Genomic DNA, 12,625 nt, shown 5'->3' with positions numbered 1-12,625 from the left:
AGCCATCCAACATCGACCTGTATCCCTTTTTTACTTTTCCCTTAAGGGGAAGATGAGACTGACAGCGCCCGTTAGCAAAATAAGTACACGTTATCGGACACCTGCAGTGTCAAATAGGATTCACCCGTGATGACGACTTCAAAAAAATGGTAGCCTAATACATACAAACAAAAAAAATCTTAAGCAAGACACAGGCCCAGCCAAAGGCCCAGTTTATTTTAGTGGAGTCGGAGGCCTAGCTGAGCGAGGAAATCAGCCACGCGGAAGCCCGGCAAAAATAAAAAATAAAAAATTGAATTGATAGAAATAAGAAACGCTTCTCTTTTTAGTAGTAGACATAAATATTGATATTGTTGTCTTTCGACGAAAATATAATATCTTGTTTCGGTACATATGTACATTCTTGCATTAGTGCATCTCCAAGGCGGACCCGCTAACCGCCCGCATCCATCCAGATAGCGCTGTCCGGACCGCAGAAGCCATCCAACATCGACCTGTATCAGTTCGGGGAGTGGTCCGGACGCGATTTTCTCCCACAAATAGGAGACAAACATGGGAGGGGGGCTTTGTTGGAGTCTGGACCAATTCCACGTCCGCTTCTAACCACTGTGGCCCACCCAAACCCCTACTCCCGCGCCCGCGCGTATCTTGCCCAGCGCCAGCTGCCCACATTCATGTCCTTGTAGAGCGGCCGCTCCCCATTGATGAGCTAACGCTTCCTCTCACTAGCGCCGGCATTGAAGTGGCTCGCCGGCCGAGAGCGCCGCCCGCGACGCATCTCCTGTGTCTGCGCCTGCTCAATGCGAGGGACGCGTGACTGCACGGGACGAGACGGATATCTAGCACGCCTGTCCAATGTCCCGTCCGCCCGTATGCCGCCATTAAGAAGGCTCGCCGGCCTAGAAATCCACTCCGGTTTCCCTCATTGATGCCTGGCCTCACCCGGATCCGCTAATTAAGGGCGGCCACACCCGGTTATCTGCAACACAACACATCCGCTCCACATCCTCCTCCTTTCCTCCACATTCACCATGACCGCCAGCGGGAAAGCACCGTGGGACAGTTTATCGTCGGAGATGAAGCACGCGGTGGCCGCCCTTTACCACCACTTGGCTGAGCCGCCGTGCCAGGCAAACCGAGGCCAGCTTGCCGACCAGCCCACCCGAGGTCTCCGATAGCAAGGACGGCACCATGATGGAGAGGGGCTCCGGCGACTCCGCCCCGGCTTCCGCGCCTCCTGTGCACGCCGACTTCACCATGGAACAGGCGCAGGCGCACTTCCACGCCGCCTGGCGGAGGTGTAGCCTGCGCCGGCGCCTTTGTCGGTGTTCCAGCAGACGCAGGAGGAACAACGGTGCAACATGTTCTTCCTGAAGCAGCACCGACTGGCGGAGGGCCAGATCTACGGCGAGCACACGAGAGAGGAGGCCGCGGCGGCCATGACCGTGACGAACCAAAATTTCTTCGCGGAGCAGCGTGCCATCTATGATGTCGGTCGCGCTCAAGCCGCCGCTCGCCAGGAAGCGGTAGTCGTGGAGGCGCATCTGCAAGCGACCGCGAAGGAGAACAATGTGAGTTGCGCCTCCAACGCATCGCCGACGAACCATCGGCTGGCCCGATGGGACGACAACATCGCCGGCGCCACCATTTCCCTCGTGGACCTCACGTCCACCGGCGACGGACAAGGCGCGAACTCCTCTGAGGATGAGTAGATCAAGGGAGGTGGCAGGGCCTGGTGTCCCATGTGGGTCGGTCTATCTTCCGTGTTCTACTCTTCCTCGCGGGAGACGACACCTTCACTTCATCGGTCTTATCGTCGGTGCTCATGAAGATGGCGGATGAAGGACGACACAAGCTTGGAAAGGCGCCGCCGCCGTAGGATAGGTTTAGGGGTGGGTATTTTTTTTCGTTCTACATGTTCGAAATGTAATGAAATCCGTCGTGTTTGTATGAAACCTCGTCGTGTTTGCATGAATTTCATCCGGTTTGTTGCAAAAGAGTTTGAAATGTATGCGGCCAGCGTGGATGTCGTCTTCCCGCATCTGTGTTCGCGGGCTAGTCTCCCCTGTCCGTGGATGAATGCCGGAAAAAATTTATGGGCTGCCGTTGGAGATGCCTTTACTAAACAGATCATGGCCCAGTTCTTTTGCAAGATTCTTCCAGAATCTGACCCTCCCTAGCTTCTCCTAGAATCTTTGAGCCCATTTACAATCCTATCTAGTTAGGACATAATTAATTTAGTTGTAAAACAAATAAAGGTAAAAAATTCTAGGAGAAGCTAGATAGAGATCAAATTTTGGGAGAATCTTAAAAAAACTGGGCCTATACTTTTTTGAACATAGGTCTGCGTTGATGAATAACCCATTCACCCATGCAAAACAACAACATTCACGGACCTAGAATAATGCCCGGGCTGGGCAACACAGACGATTAAGGGCATGTACAATGGTTGATAACATAGTCTTATCTTAAGTATTGCATGTGATTAAGAGATGACAAAAAAAATTGTCTACAATGGGTCATCTTTTAGTCTTATCTTCAATAACTAGCAATTTCTAAAAAAGTGATGAGACATATTGTGCTAAGAGATCACCTTTTGTCTTGTCTTTTCTTATGTGTTCTTTCTTCTTCACCTCATCATCTATCCTACATGACACTTCTAAGATAGCACCATTATACGTGCCCTAAATCGTGTTGGGTTTTCCTCTTTATTTAAGCGGGGCCACTTCCGAGCACCTACCGATTTTTACGCGGTTGGTGGGCGAAAAGGACACACGCATCGATTGATTGCCCAACCAAAAGCAATCTCGCCGCTCTCCACTCACAGCGCAGAGCGGCTCTGTGCGCCACTCAAAGGCCACGACGTATCAAAACCCGGTCCAGCACGTCAGAGAGAATCCGAGAAACAGAGTTGGTAGCAGTATCACGTGGTGGGTAGGATGGCCAATGGCTCTGCGCCGGTCGACCGGCACAAGCTTAGGCAGGTCGCCTCATAGTCGTTTGATCTCATGCAATCAAATCGGTCATGATTGTTTTTCAGCAAGCGTCTCGCACGCACACATGAAAAAAAGAGCATCCACCTATTTCTCAACTTTTTTTTGAGGGGTGCCTTTTTCTCAACTGCTCGCGCACAACATTCGGCGACCTGCGAAAGTGTCCCCGCAAAACTCTCGCGCGACGCCTGCGTGTTGCACCCGAGACGTCGGCCGCCCTCGCGGGCAACTGCCCTGATTGTGTCAATCTACTCGACATCAAGCTCGCAGCAGCAACACGGTTCGCCGTTTGCCGCCCCGCTAGTCGTTGTTGGTAGCTCTGCGTCGTCCGTAGCATCCACTCGCCGACACTCGTGGCACACGGTCATCGCAACCGCCCTTGACTTGTAGCACCGCCTGGTTGCTGGCCCAGCTCCGTGCACCTACAGTTGTAGCATCCGGAGGCGCCGGTTCCAGCTCCGGTTCCAGCTCCACGTATCAATGGTTGCAGCATCTGGTGACGCCGGTCGCCGCTCCGCGCACCAACAAATGTAGCACCACGCGGCATGAGTTCCAGCTCCGTGTGCGGGTGGTAGTAGCACCCCGCCTTGGTCGAAGAAAATGGCCACTCGTCGTTGTAGCATTTCTGATTTGCGTTCGCAACTTTCTGAAAATGGCCACTCGTCGTTGTACCATAACTGTATCCTAAAACACAATCCAAGCTCAATGGTAAAATTTAAATGAAGCCACAACTAACATCCTAAGTAGTGAATATCGATAATACTTAAAAGCATGAAAAATTTCTCTGCTAGTAATTCATATCACACAGATATAAAATTAACAGGGTGTCAACGCACAAGAAATACATACATATCAGTTACAGATCTGTGAACAAACCTAAGTAAAATATTAGACGACCTTCTTTAAGAAATTTAGACCATATGCTACTGAGGTTATATCATTTTACCTGTTTCATTTCTGGCATGAAAACAATCTAAACCCAGTCTGCAGTTGAACATTGGGAAATAAGATTTCAAAAATTTGTATGTTGAATTTAACTGCAAGCACATCTCCGAAAAAATAAAAGAAAGCAATTAGAGAATCGTCAATCACAACCACCTCTGAACATAGGCAAGAAGAATCGTGATAGAGCCTTTGATGTTTCTACATACCTACCACACTTTTATGTTTGCATTAGCCCACTGGTTAAGGCAATATACTATTCGATTTAACCTCTCTTGATGCTTGATACTTTGCGTCTTTGAAATAAAATACAGGATTATGTGGTCAGCTTTTTGTTGATGACCAGCAACTACGTCAAACTGGGGTTAGTCCACCAAAATTAAAGCTTGTTCAGAACAGGGGGTAGCATCTGTAGCTAACAAGATCAACCATCAATGAATTATCTAAGTAAACGCGGCCAATAATTAAGCAAATAAACTGTAATCCTATCTCAGCTAGCAATATAAACAAACGAGGGGTAGCATATGTACTTAACAAGATCAACCATCAATGGTTATCTAAGTGCACAGTGACTATTCAAGTAGCAATTAATGAGTACACAGTGAATACATGAAAAAAAAACTTGCATCCATCATGCACCGTGAATTCTGAAAGTAGGTGTGATGCTAACCAAGATATCTAGGAATAAAGCAATCATAGTTTTACCGAGAGGAGAGAATTTAGCATGGGCAAGCATGAGCACATATAACACACAACTTCACCTGGAAGTACTTTATTATCTACAAAGAAAGCATTAATCTGATGGACTATTAAATCAGGAACAAGAACATGACATTGTTTTTGGTCTGAAACGACTAATGAAACTGGAGATTGTAAATATACCAAGATTGAATAAAAGTCTGAAGGTAAGATATAAGAAGTCATTCGAGTACATCATGTGAAGACCATTTGGAGATTATAGGTCATGAAATTCATCTTGTTATAACTTATGATTGACTGGAACTAATTTTTTGAAGAATGAAATCACATGGCTTACATAGATCACTCATCCCCTCCGGCCTTCTGGAACTTTCATCGAACATCTTGTAGGCGTACAGAAACAAAATCTGCATGAACAAATATGAGAAGTTTTGGGAGCAGCGCACTGGAAGGAGGAAAAAAAGCACGAAGAGGGCAAGAGTGTGCGCACCTGCTTGAGAGGGCCAAATACGGCGAGGATGGGGGCTGTTTGTGCTTCACCTGTTAGCACCGAGGAGAAGGAAGTCAACCAGAGTACCAACGTGAGCTTGGTGACAGAGAAAGGGATGCGTGAGAAGAAGAAGGGGGGCTAGCGGCGACTCACCTTAATACAGTGGTGAGTTGATCTCTTGTGGAAGAGTGGGCGGGTGTGTGCTACCACCGCGTCTCTCTCCGTGGCCAAACATGGAGGAGCAGCTCCACCGGTCATTTAGCACATCGATAGATGCTCATGAAGCCGCATTGACATTCCCTCCACTCTTCTTCTTCCATTGTGATTTATATAGATAATTGGAAATAACTCAGCTGTGTGCAGCTAACAAAAAAGATAAATAAGCATTACGCACCAACGATGTCATCTTCTTTTCACTTCCTTGGATTTCTAAGGCACATGGCTTTTCCAGCCCCATCCCATTTTGGTGTGTTTAGATCTCCATTTTACTGGTATATTAAGTGCAAACCACCGCTTAAGATTTTTCTATCTAGAACCATATTTTAGACATCAAGATCAATGCAAGCTAATTATAAAGAGCGCACAGATATACAAGTAGAATTTATGCTTTAAGAAGACAATCCTTAGAGAGTAGTACTATTTCTTAGTATGGTAGAAATAATAACAAAAACTATTTAAACAACACAACTCTGTGAGGCGTAATTGCTAATATATATGGCACGACCGCATGTGCAAAACGACGACATGCAACCATCAGTTATCTGTACTTTTTTTTTTTTGCGATCAAACCTGAGAGCTTTTATTCAACGAACGAGCTCTTGGCATCATCAGCCAAAAGGCTGGTGAGCAGGAAAGAGGGTCTCGAGTCAGTCCAACTCTCGGTGACCACCAGTGTACATGCATGTTTCGCACAAAGGTGGGCCGGTACATTGGCTGCTCGCATTACATGTTGAATAACAAAAGAAGAAAAAGTAGCAACTAGCTCTCCAATTTCTACAAGTAGAGGTGCCACCACAGAGAGGCTGTTGTGGCGAGTGTTCCAGAGATTAACAATCTCCAGGCATTCCGTTTCCATTATCACATGTGAGAAACCCCGTAGATTTGCAAAAATAACTCCATCTCGAAGCGCGAGTGTCTCACCGATAAAAGGATCCGTGACCCCAATATGGGGTTTACTCCAAGCACCCAACAAGGTTGTGTTAGAGCGTGCTACACCACCACACCCACCTTGTCGGAATCCATACTCAAAGCTGCATCCGTGTTGATCTTAACCACCCCTGAGTCCGGCGGTCTCCAACCATGACCTGGTAGCACTACAGCATGAGAATGCGGGATATCCAGCAATGCCAAGTCCTCCCGAATCCGCCTCACCGAAGTGAAAGGCTCCAGCTGGTCATCATCATGAGTCACTCGATTTCTCGAATGCCAGATTGCCCACATAGCAGAGATCATTTGGGCTCTTTCAGTGTCTGTGAATTGATCATCACATATGATATCACGAGACCATGAATCAGGGTGCAGCCGCGGCCGCCGAAAGCCAAAGAGACCGTGGGCCTGCTCCCAGAAAAGTTTGGCATGAGAGCAATGCACTAAGGCGTGCATGAGATCCTCATCCATTGCATGGCAGACATTGCATCTGCTTATAGGTTTGATATGACGATACCGAAGCGTGCACTCATCTGGAAGAATGCGACGAATAACCTGCCACCAGAATACACGTACCTTCGGCAAAACCTTGAGCTTCCAAAGCGACTTCCACATCCGTTCATCGGTTTGTGAGGAGTTTGTAACGGCCCCTTCCTCTTGAGCTAGCCGCTCTTTCCGAGTCACGAGAGCACGGTACGCAGATTTTACGGAGTAGTTGCCGCTTCTTTCAAAAGCCCAAGCTCGAAAATCATCACCCCCACCGCGGCGCAAGGGGATATTCAATATGGCGTCGGCGTCCGGTCGAATGAAAACATTGTAGATCAAGTCCCGCCGCCACGTCCCATTGTCATGGTCGATGAGCTCACCGACGGTGGCAAGAGTCGTCCCTCCCGGCATCACCGTAGGGGACAGAGATGAAAGGCCCGAGATCCACTTATCTTCCCAAATCGAGATAGTGCTGCCGTCCCCCACCCTCTTAATGAGACCAACATGGAGAGCTTCCCTTCCGGCGATGATCGCTCGCCAAATAGCAGATGATGTGTGTGGTACTGAAGCCTCCATAAAATCACAATCTGGAAAATAACGCCCCTTCATCACTTGGGCACATAAAGAGTTAGGATTAGTAACAAATCTCCATCCATGCTTACCAAGTAGTGCCAGGTTGAATAACTCAAGATCGCGAAAACCCATTCCTCCCTGACACTTCGGTGATGCAAGTTTCTCACACGATAGCCAATGCATAGATCGTCGATCAAGAGATCCACTCCACCAGAATTTGGCCATACTAGCAGCGAGGCCTTTGCAGACCTTCTTCGTTAGACGAAAACAGCTCATACTGAAGGTTGGAATGGCCTGTATCACTGATTTAATAAGCGTTTCCCTCCCCGCACAAGCTAGTAGCCGCTCCGCCCATCCATTCATTTTGCTCCTGGATCTGTCCCCAATATGGTCAAAAGTCTCACTAGTGATTCTCCCAACCGCTGTGGGTAAGCCCAAATATCTGTCACTAAATGCCTCCATATGAACACCAAGAAGCAGTTTGACTGCTTGCCGTCTTGCATGCGGTGTATTGGGCGAGAAAAAGATGGTACTTTTGGCACGATTGACTGCCTGGCCCGAGCAGGAAGCATAAATCAACAAAATCACATTGAGTCGGTCCGCACTCTCCTGAGTTGCACTGATGAAGATGAGACTATCATCGGCAAAGAGTAAATGACTCACCCACGGTGCTCGAAAGGAGACACGGATGCCCCTGTCAATATGAATGCCCCCATAGAATTTGAGCAGAGACGTAAATCCTTCGGCACAGAGTAAGAAAATAAATGGGACAGCCCTGCCGCAGCCCCCTAGACGGGGTGAAGAATGGCAGCAACTCCCCGTTCACCCTCACCGAGAAACGAACCGAAGTGACACATTTCAGTACCAAGTTCACGAAATGAGCACTAAAACCAAGCCTGGCCATGATCGCCTCGAGGTAGTGCCATTCAACTCTATCGTAGGCCTTCATCATGTCTAGCTTGACAGCACACGAGAAATTCTTTCCCTTCTTCCTTCGCCTCATTGTGTGGACACTCTCAAACGCCACCACCACGTTATCAGTGATCAGACGACCAGGGACAAAAGCACTCTGTTCCTGGCTAACAACTATATCCATGAACTCTTTGAAGCGGTTAGTTATCATCTTGGCAGCAATTTTGTAGGGAACAGGACATAGAGAAATCGGCCGGTATTGAGTGATAGACTGAGGGTTCCGTACCCTAGGAATAAGTGTGATAGAAGTATCATTGAAGCCATAAGGTAAATCACCCCCATTCAAGAAACCAAGGATCGCCGGCACTAAGTCATCCTTGATGAGATCCCAATGCCTTTGAAAAAACCCTGCGGTAAACCCATCAACGCCCAGTGCTTTGGATGGAGACATTTGGAAAAGGGCAACGCGCACCTCGTACGGCTCGAAAGGTTTATCCAAGGAGGTATTCATGTCCTCGGTTACACGCGCCGCGACAAACTGAAGCAACTCATTCATATCATTATAACCTTGAGAGGAGTACAGATCGTGGTAGAATGATTGCACTTCCGCCTTATCTTCATCCTCGGTCGCACATGTGGACCCGTCCGAGCGCTGAAGATGGGCAATGCGGTTCACTCGCTTCCGCTGCGCTGCTAGGGTGTGATAGTATGCCGTATTTCGATCACCTTTCCGTAGCCATGGCACGCGCGAACGTTGCCGCATCCAAATCTCCTCTTGCCGCAATGCTTCCCGCAGTTGCAGCACAATTGACTTTTCCTCGTTAGAAGGCCCTCATCCAATGGATCTCCTCCTCAAGACTTCAAGCTTTCTTTGTAATTTCCGAACCCTCTTAGCGAGACAACCAAACTCTTTTGCACCCCACGCCCCAAGCTCAACTTGGAGTTGTTGCAATGTGTGTTGAATAGCGGCAAGATCTTGGCCGACATGATTCCGTCGCCACGCTTCTGCAACCAACTGATCATATTCAGCATGAGACTGCCAAACATCTTCGTATCGAAACTGCTTTGGTCCTCTCGTGTGTTGTAGAACTTGTTGCTCAACCAAAGCAAAACAGTGATCCGACTCCACTGAGCTAATGTGTCTCACCCGTGCGACTTCGAAGCTCTGAAGAAAAGCTTCATTGGCCACCCCTCGATCCAGTCGGGCTTTCACATTCATCTCGCCGGCCTGACCATTATCCCATGTGTATGGCACCCCTGCGAACCCAAGATCCTGCAGGGAGCAATCATCTAGGACGTCCCGAAACGCACGCATCTGCCACTCCGCCCTCTGAGCTCTGCTATAGTGTTCTGTGGCATACATCATTTCGTTGAAGTCACTAAGACATAACCATGCTTGATGCGGTATTGCGTGTAACCGTCTCAAGCAACTCCAGCTGTGGTGCCGATCCTCGCTTCTCGGGGCTCCGTAAAACCCCGTAAATCTCCATTCGTGCGAGGGGGAACCAACTTTCCGCGCCATCACATCGATATGGCCGGAACTATAACTCTGAAGATCAACAGAGATCTCACTTGACCAAAACAAGCCGAGGCCACCACTAAGCCCCGCACTGTCAACAGCAAAACAGCCCGAAAAACCAAGTGTATGCTTCAAATTTTCGACTCTCTTCGCCCTAATCTTTGTTTCCATCACAAAAATTAGGCTGGGCCCTTCCTGCTTCGCAATTTTACGAAGCTCCCGAACTGCCTCGGGGTTCCCAAGCCCCCGGCAGTTCCAGCTGAGATGTTTCATTGCTCTCCGCGGGGCTGACTGGCAGCCGCCGCCGATGTGTTCTCCGATGAGGGTGGGGTAGGTTTCTTCTTCTTGGGATCGGGCTCCGAGGTCTCTCTCTCTTCCTTCCCATTGCCACCATCAGAATCCTTATTTGTTTGAGCTTTGAACACCACCATCTCCGTAGCAGCACCACTGCCCTCCACCATCGCATTGCTGGTGATGGCCAAAGGGTCAACTCTACGGTATATTTTCTCCATCTGAGGCCCCCCTTCCTATTTGGTTGGTTCCTTCTCTTCGGTGGAGATTTTACCTCAGCTGTGGCGGCCGCATTCGTATTGGAGGAAGAGGCATCTTTCTTGCTGGCCGCAGTCTTCTGAGGCCCTCTGGATGAATCATCACTGGACGCCGCTCCCTTGCGCTCATCAGGAGCACGCAAGTTTGTGCTGAAAGGAAGCTCTCCATGCTCATCCCGTGTACCCGGAGTGGGGCAAAACAGATCAGAGTGACCTAGGCGGCCACACGAGAAGCAGAAGTTTGGAACTTGTTCATATTGGATATCATACCAGTCCCTGGATTTCCTCTTGGCAGAGTCGATTAAAATCCACCGCCGTAAAGGTTTACTCACATCTAGGGTAACCCTAGCTCTCAGGAATCCCCCAACAGGGTCAAACTGGACGGAGGAGGCCTCTTTATCAATCTATTTTGCAATTGCTTTCCCCCAAGTATCATTGCGCAGATTGAAAGGCAGATTGAGGACCCTAGCCCAAAGTTGAATTTTATCGAACTTCAGTTCGGACGGCCTCATGCAGTCTTGAAATTCTGAGAGGATCACTGCATGCCGGCTAACGTGCCACGGAGAACCATCTCGCACGCGATCACGATCACGGCGATTCTCGAACTCCGCCACGAATATGTTCTCTCCCCCCGGCTTGAAGGACAAGCCTCTAGGGTTTCCCCATGCCGGCCTCAACGCATTAGCAATAGTCTGGATATGCAGGATTTTGCGATGAAGAACCTTGCCCGCGATCAGCCACTTCTCCTGGACTCCTTCTTCCAGATCATCGATCACCAAGGGGGTAGCCTCCTCCTCGGTGAGATCTAGCTTGCCCATGGCTTCCTCCAGCCGCGCCCTTGCCGAGCGAGGCGACAGCGGTTCGCCTGGGTTCGCGTTGTGTGCCGTGGGAGACGACGACGAAGGCATCTCCCCCCACCGCAGATCAGATCGCCCCGCCGACGACCATGTCAACGGGCGCCCGCCGCCACTGAAACCCTAGTCGCCTTCGGTCGAGGGCTCTTGGTTTTTCGGGGAACCTAGACTAGACTTTATCTGTACTTGGAATTTACAAATTGTATAGAAAACAAATTAGGACAGGTAAATCATGAGACAATACTATTTAAAAATATAATATGCAAAGCTGAGAAATCTAAACTGGAACTACTCGGCAGCTTTGTCAATTTGCCAAATATACACGTGATTCCAACTGGAATCAAACTGACCAATTTCCATTCATCATCATGATCGGCAAGTGGTTCCACCCATTTGTGGACAAATAATACAATGAACTACATTATCTGAACTCTGGTAGAAAGGTGTAAGAAATAGGAGGATGAGAGTTATCAGACTTATTCAGCAAAATCAATTACCAATGACAGAAGGACGAACGACGTATCTGCCAGCAAGGAACCAAATCAGTTTTCCTTTTCAAAAGACACCTTATGTATGAATCTATTATTGCTGATTAAATGGAAGTATGGAACCCACAAACCTATTATTTATTTTCTGACTAAAGAGTTACATTTTCTTAGAGGAAATAGGCAGTGGAAACAAATCTGTTCATCAAGCCACGAATCAGTTTCCTATGATATTCAAAGTCCCAACAGTACATCAATTACAGAAGAAGCCTGAATTTACCTTCGACGATGCAGAGAGATACAATATCTTGAACAATAACACCGTCTTCATTGGAAGGAAGCAGCGTTGTCGGTATCGAGAAGCGTCACTACACATCAGACCAAGATCTTATTAAAGGAAATAATTCAAAATCCTGGGGAAAGTGTAGGATTTACTATTCAATAGCCGAGATAAACACTAAAATCATCGATGGCCACTTTAAGTTTATAATTCTGAATCACCAAGTATATGCTCGTAATAAAGAATACATAAGGTCTGAGTCAGGAGCAAAAAAGAAACATGTGAGATTGGATTTGGAACAAAAAGATAACATATCTATGAAATCAGTTCTAGGCTTTTAATAAAGCAACATTAGAATCAACTACATCAGCATAAATATAACATAGGAGTATATGGTAAACAAATCTCTTAGGGAGCTCAGTCTGGATGTAAATTCCAGTCTTGTGATGTCAAAAGCCTCTGGTCACGATGTACTTAGCACACTCGTCTTTCAAGCAGCACACAGGTCAAAAATAGAAGCACACTTATTGACTTGGGGCACCCTCCAATTAATGATGCAGCAGATGGACGTAGATGTCTTGGAGGCTCACAATCTGCTCGTCGTGAAGATTTCATTCAGAGGTACATGTTCTCAGGCCTGGAAGGCTAGAAGCAGCATGAGGCACTATGCCGATATGAATTTATACAAAGCCTTTTGG

At 47.9% G+C, this 12,625-nt stretch overlaps 1 long non-coding RNA gene across 4 annotated transcripts; it reads right to left on the bottom strand.

Annotated features, from left to right (window-relative positions):
- Positions 1–3,683: 3,683 nt before the first annotated feature.
- On the bottom strand, positions 3,684–12,071 carry LOC119325482. 4 transcript variants are annotated; one of them, XR_005157549.1, is made up of 5 exons: positions 11,928–12,071; positions 5,278–5,487; positions 5,125–5,174; positions 4,145–5,041; positions 3,684–4,030 (listed from the first exon to the last, which is right to left on the bottom strand). It is a non-coding gene; the product is annotated as an uncharacterized LOC119325482 (long non-coding RNA). The 4 variants fall into 4 exon arrangements; XR_005157550.1 differs by having other exon boundaries at positions 4,007–4,042; XR_005157552.1 differs by lacking the exon at positions 3,684–4,030 and having other exon boundaries at positions 4,271–4,350; positions 4,818–5,041.
- Positions 12,072–12,625: the final 554 nt, after the last annotated feature.

Source organism: Triticum dicoccoides, chromosome 6B (genome assembly GCF_002162155.2).
Source record: "Triticum dicoccoides isolate Atlit2015 ecotype Zavitan chromosome 6B, WEW_v2.0, whole genome shotgun sequence".
Taxonomy (NCBI): Eukaryota; Viridiplantae; Streptophyta; class Magnoliopsida; order Poales; family Poaceae; genus Triticum; species Triticum dicoccoides.
The sequence above is the reverse complement of the archived record's forward strand: the minus strand, read 5'-3'. Positions and strand labels throughout refer to the sequence as shown.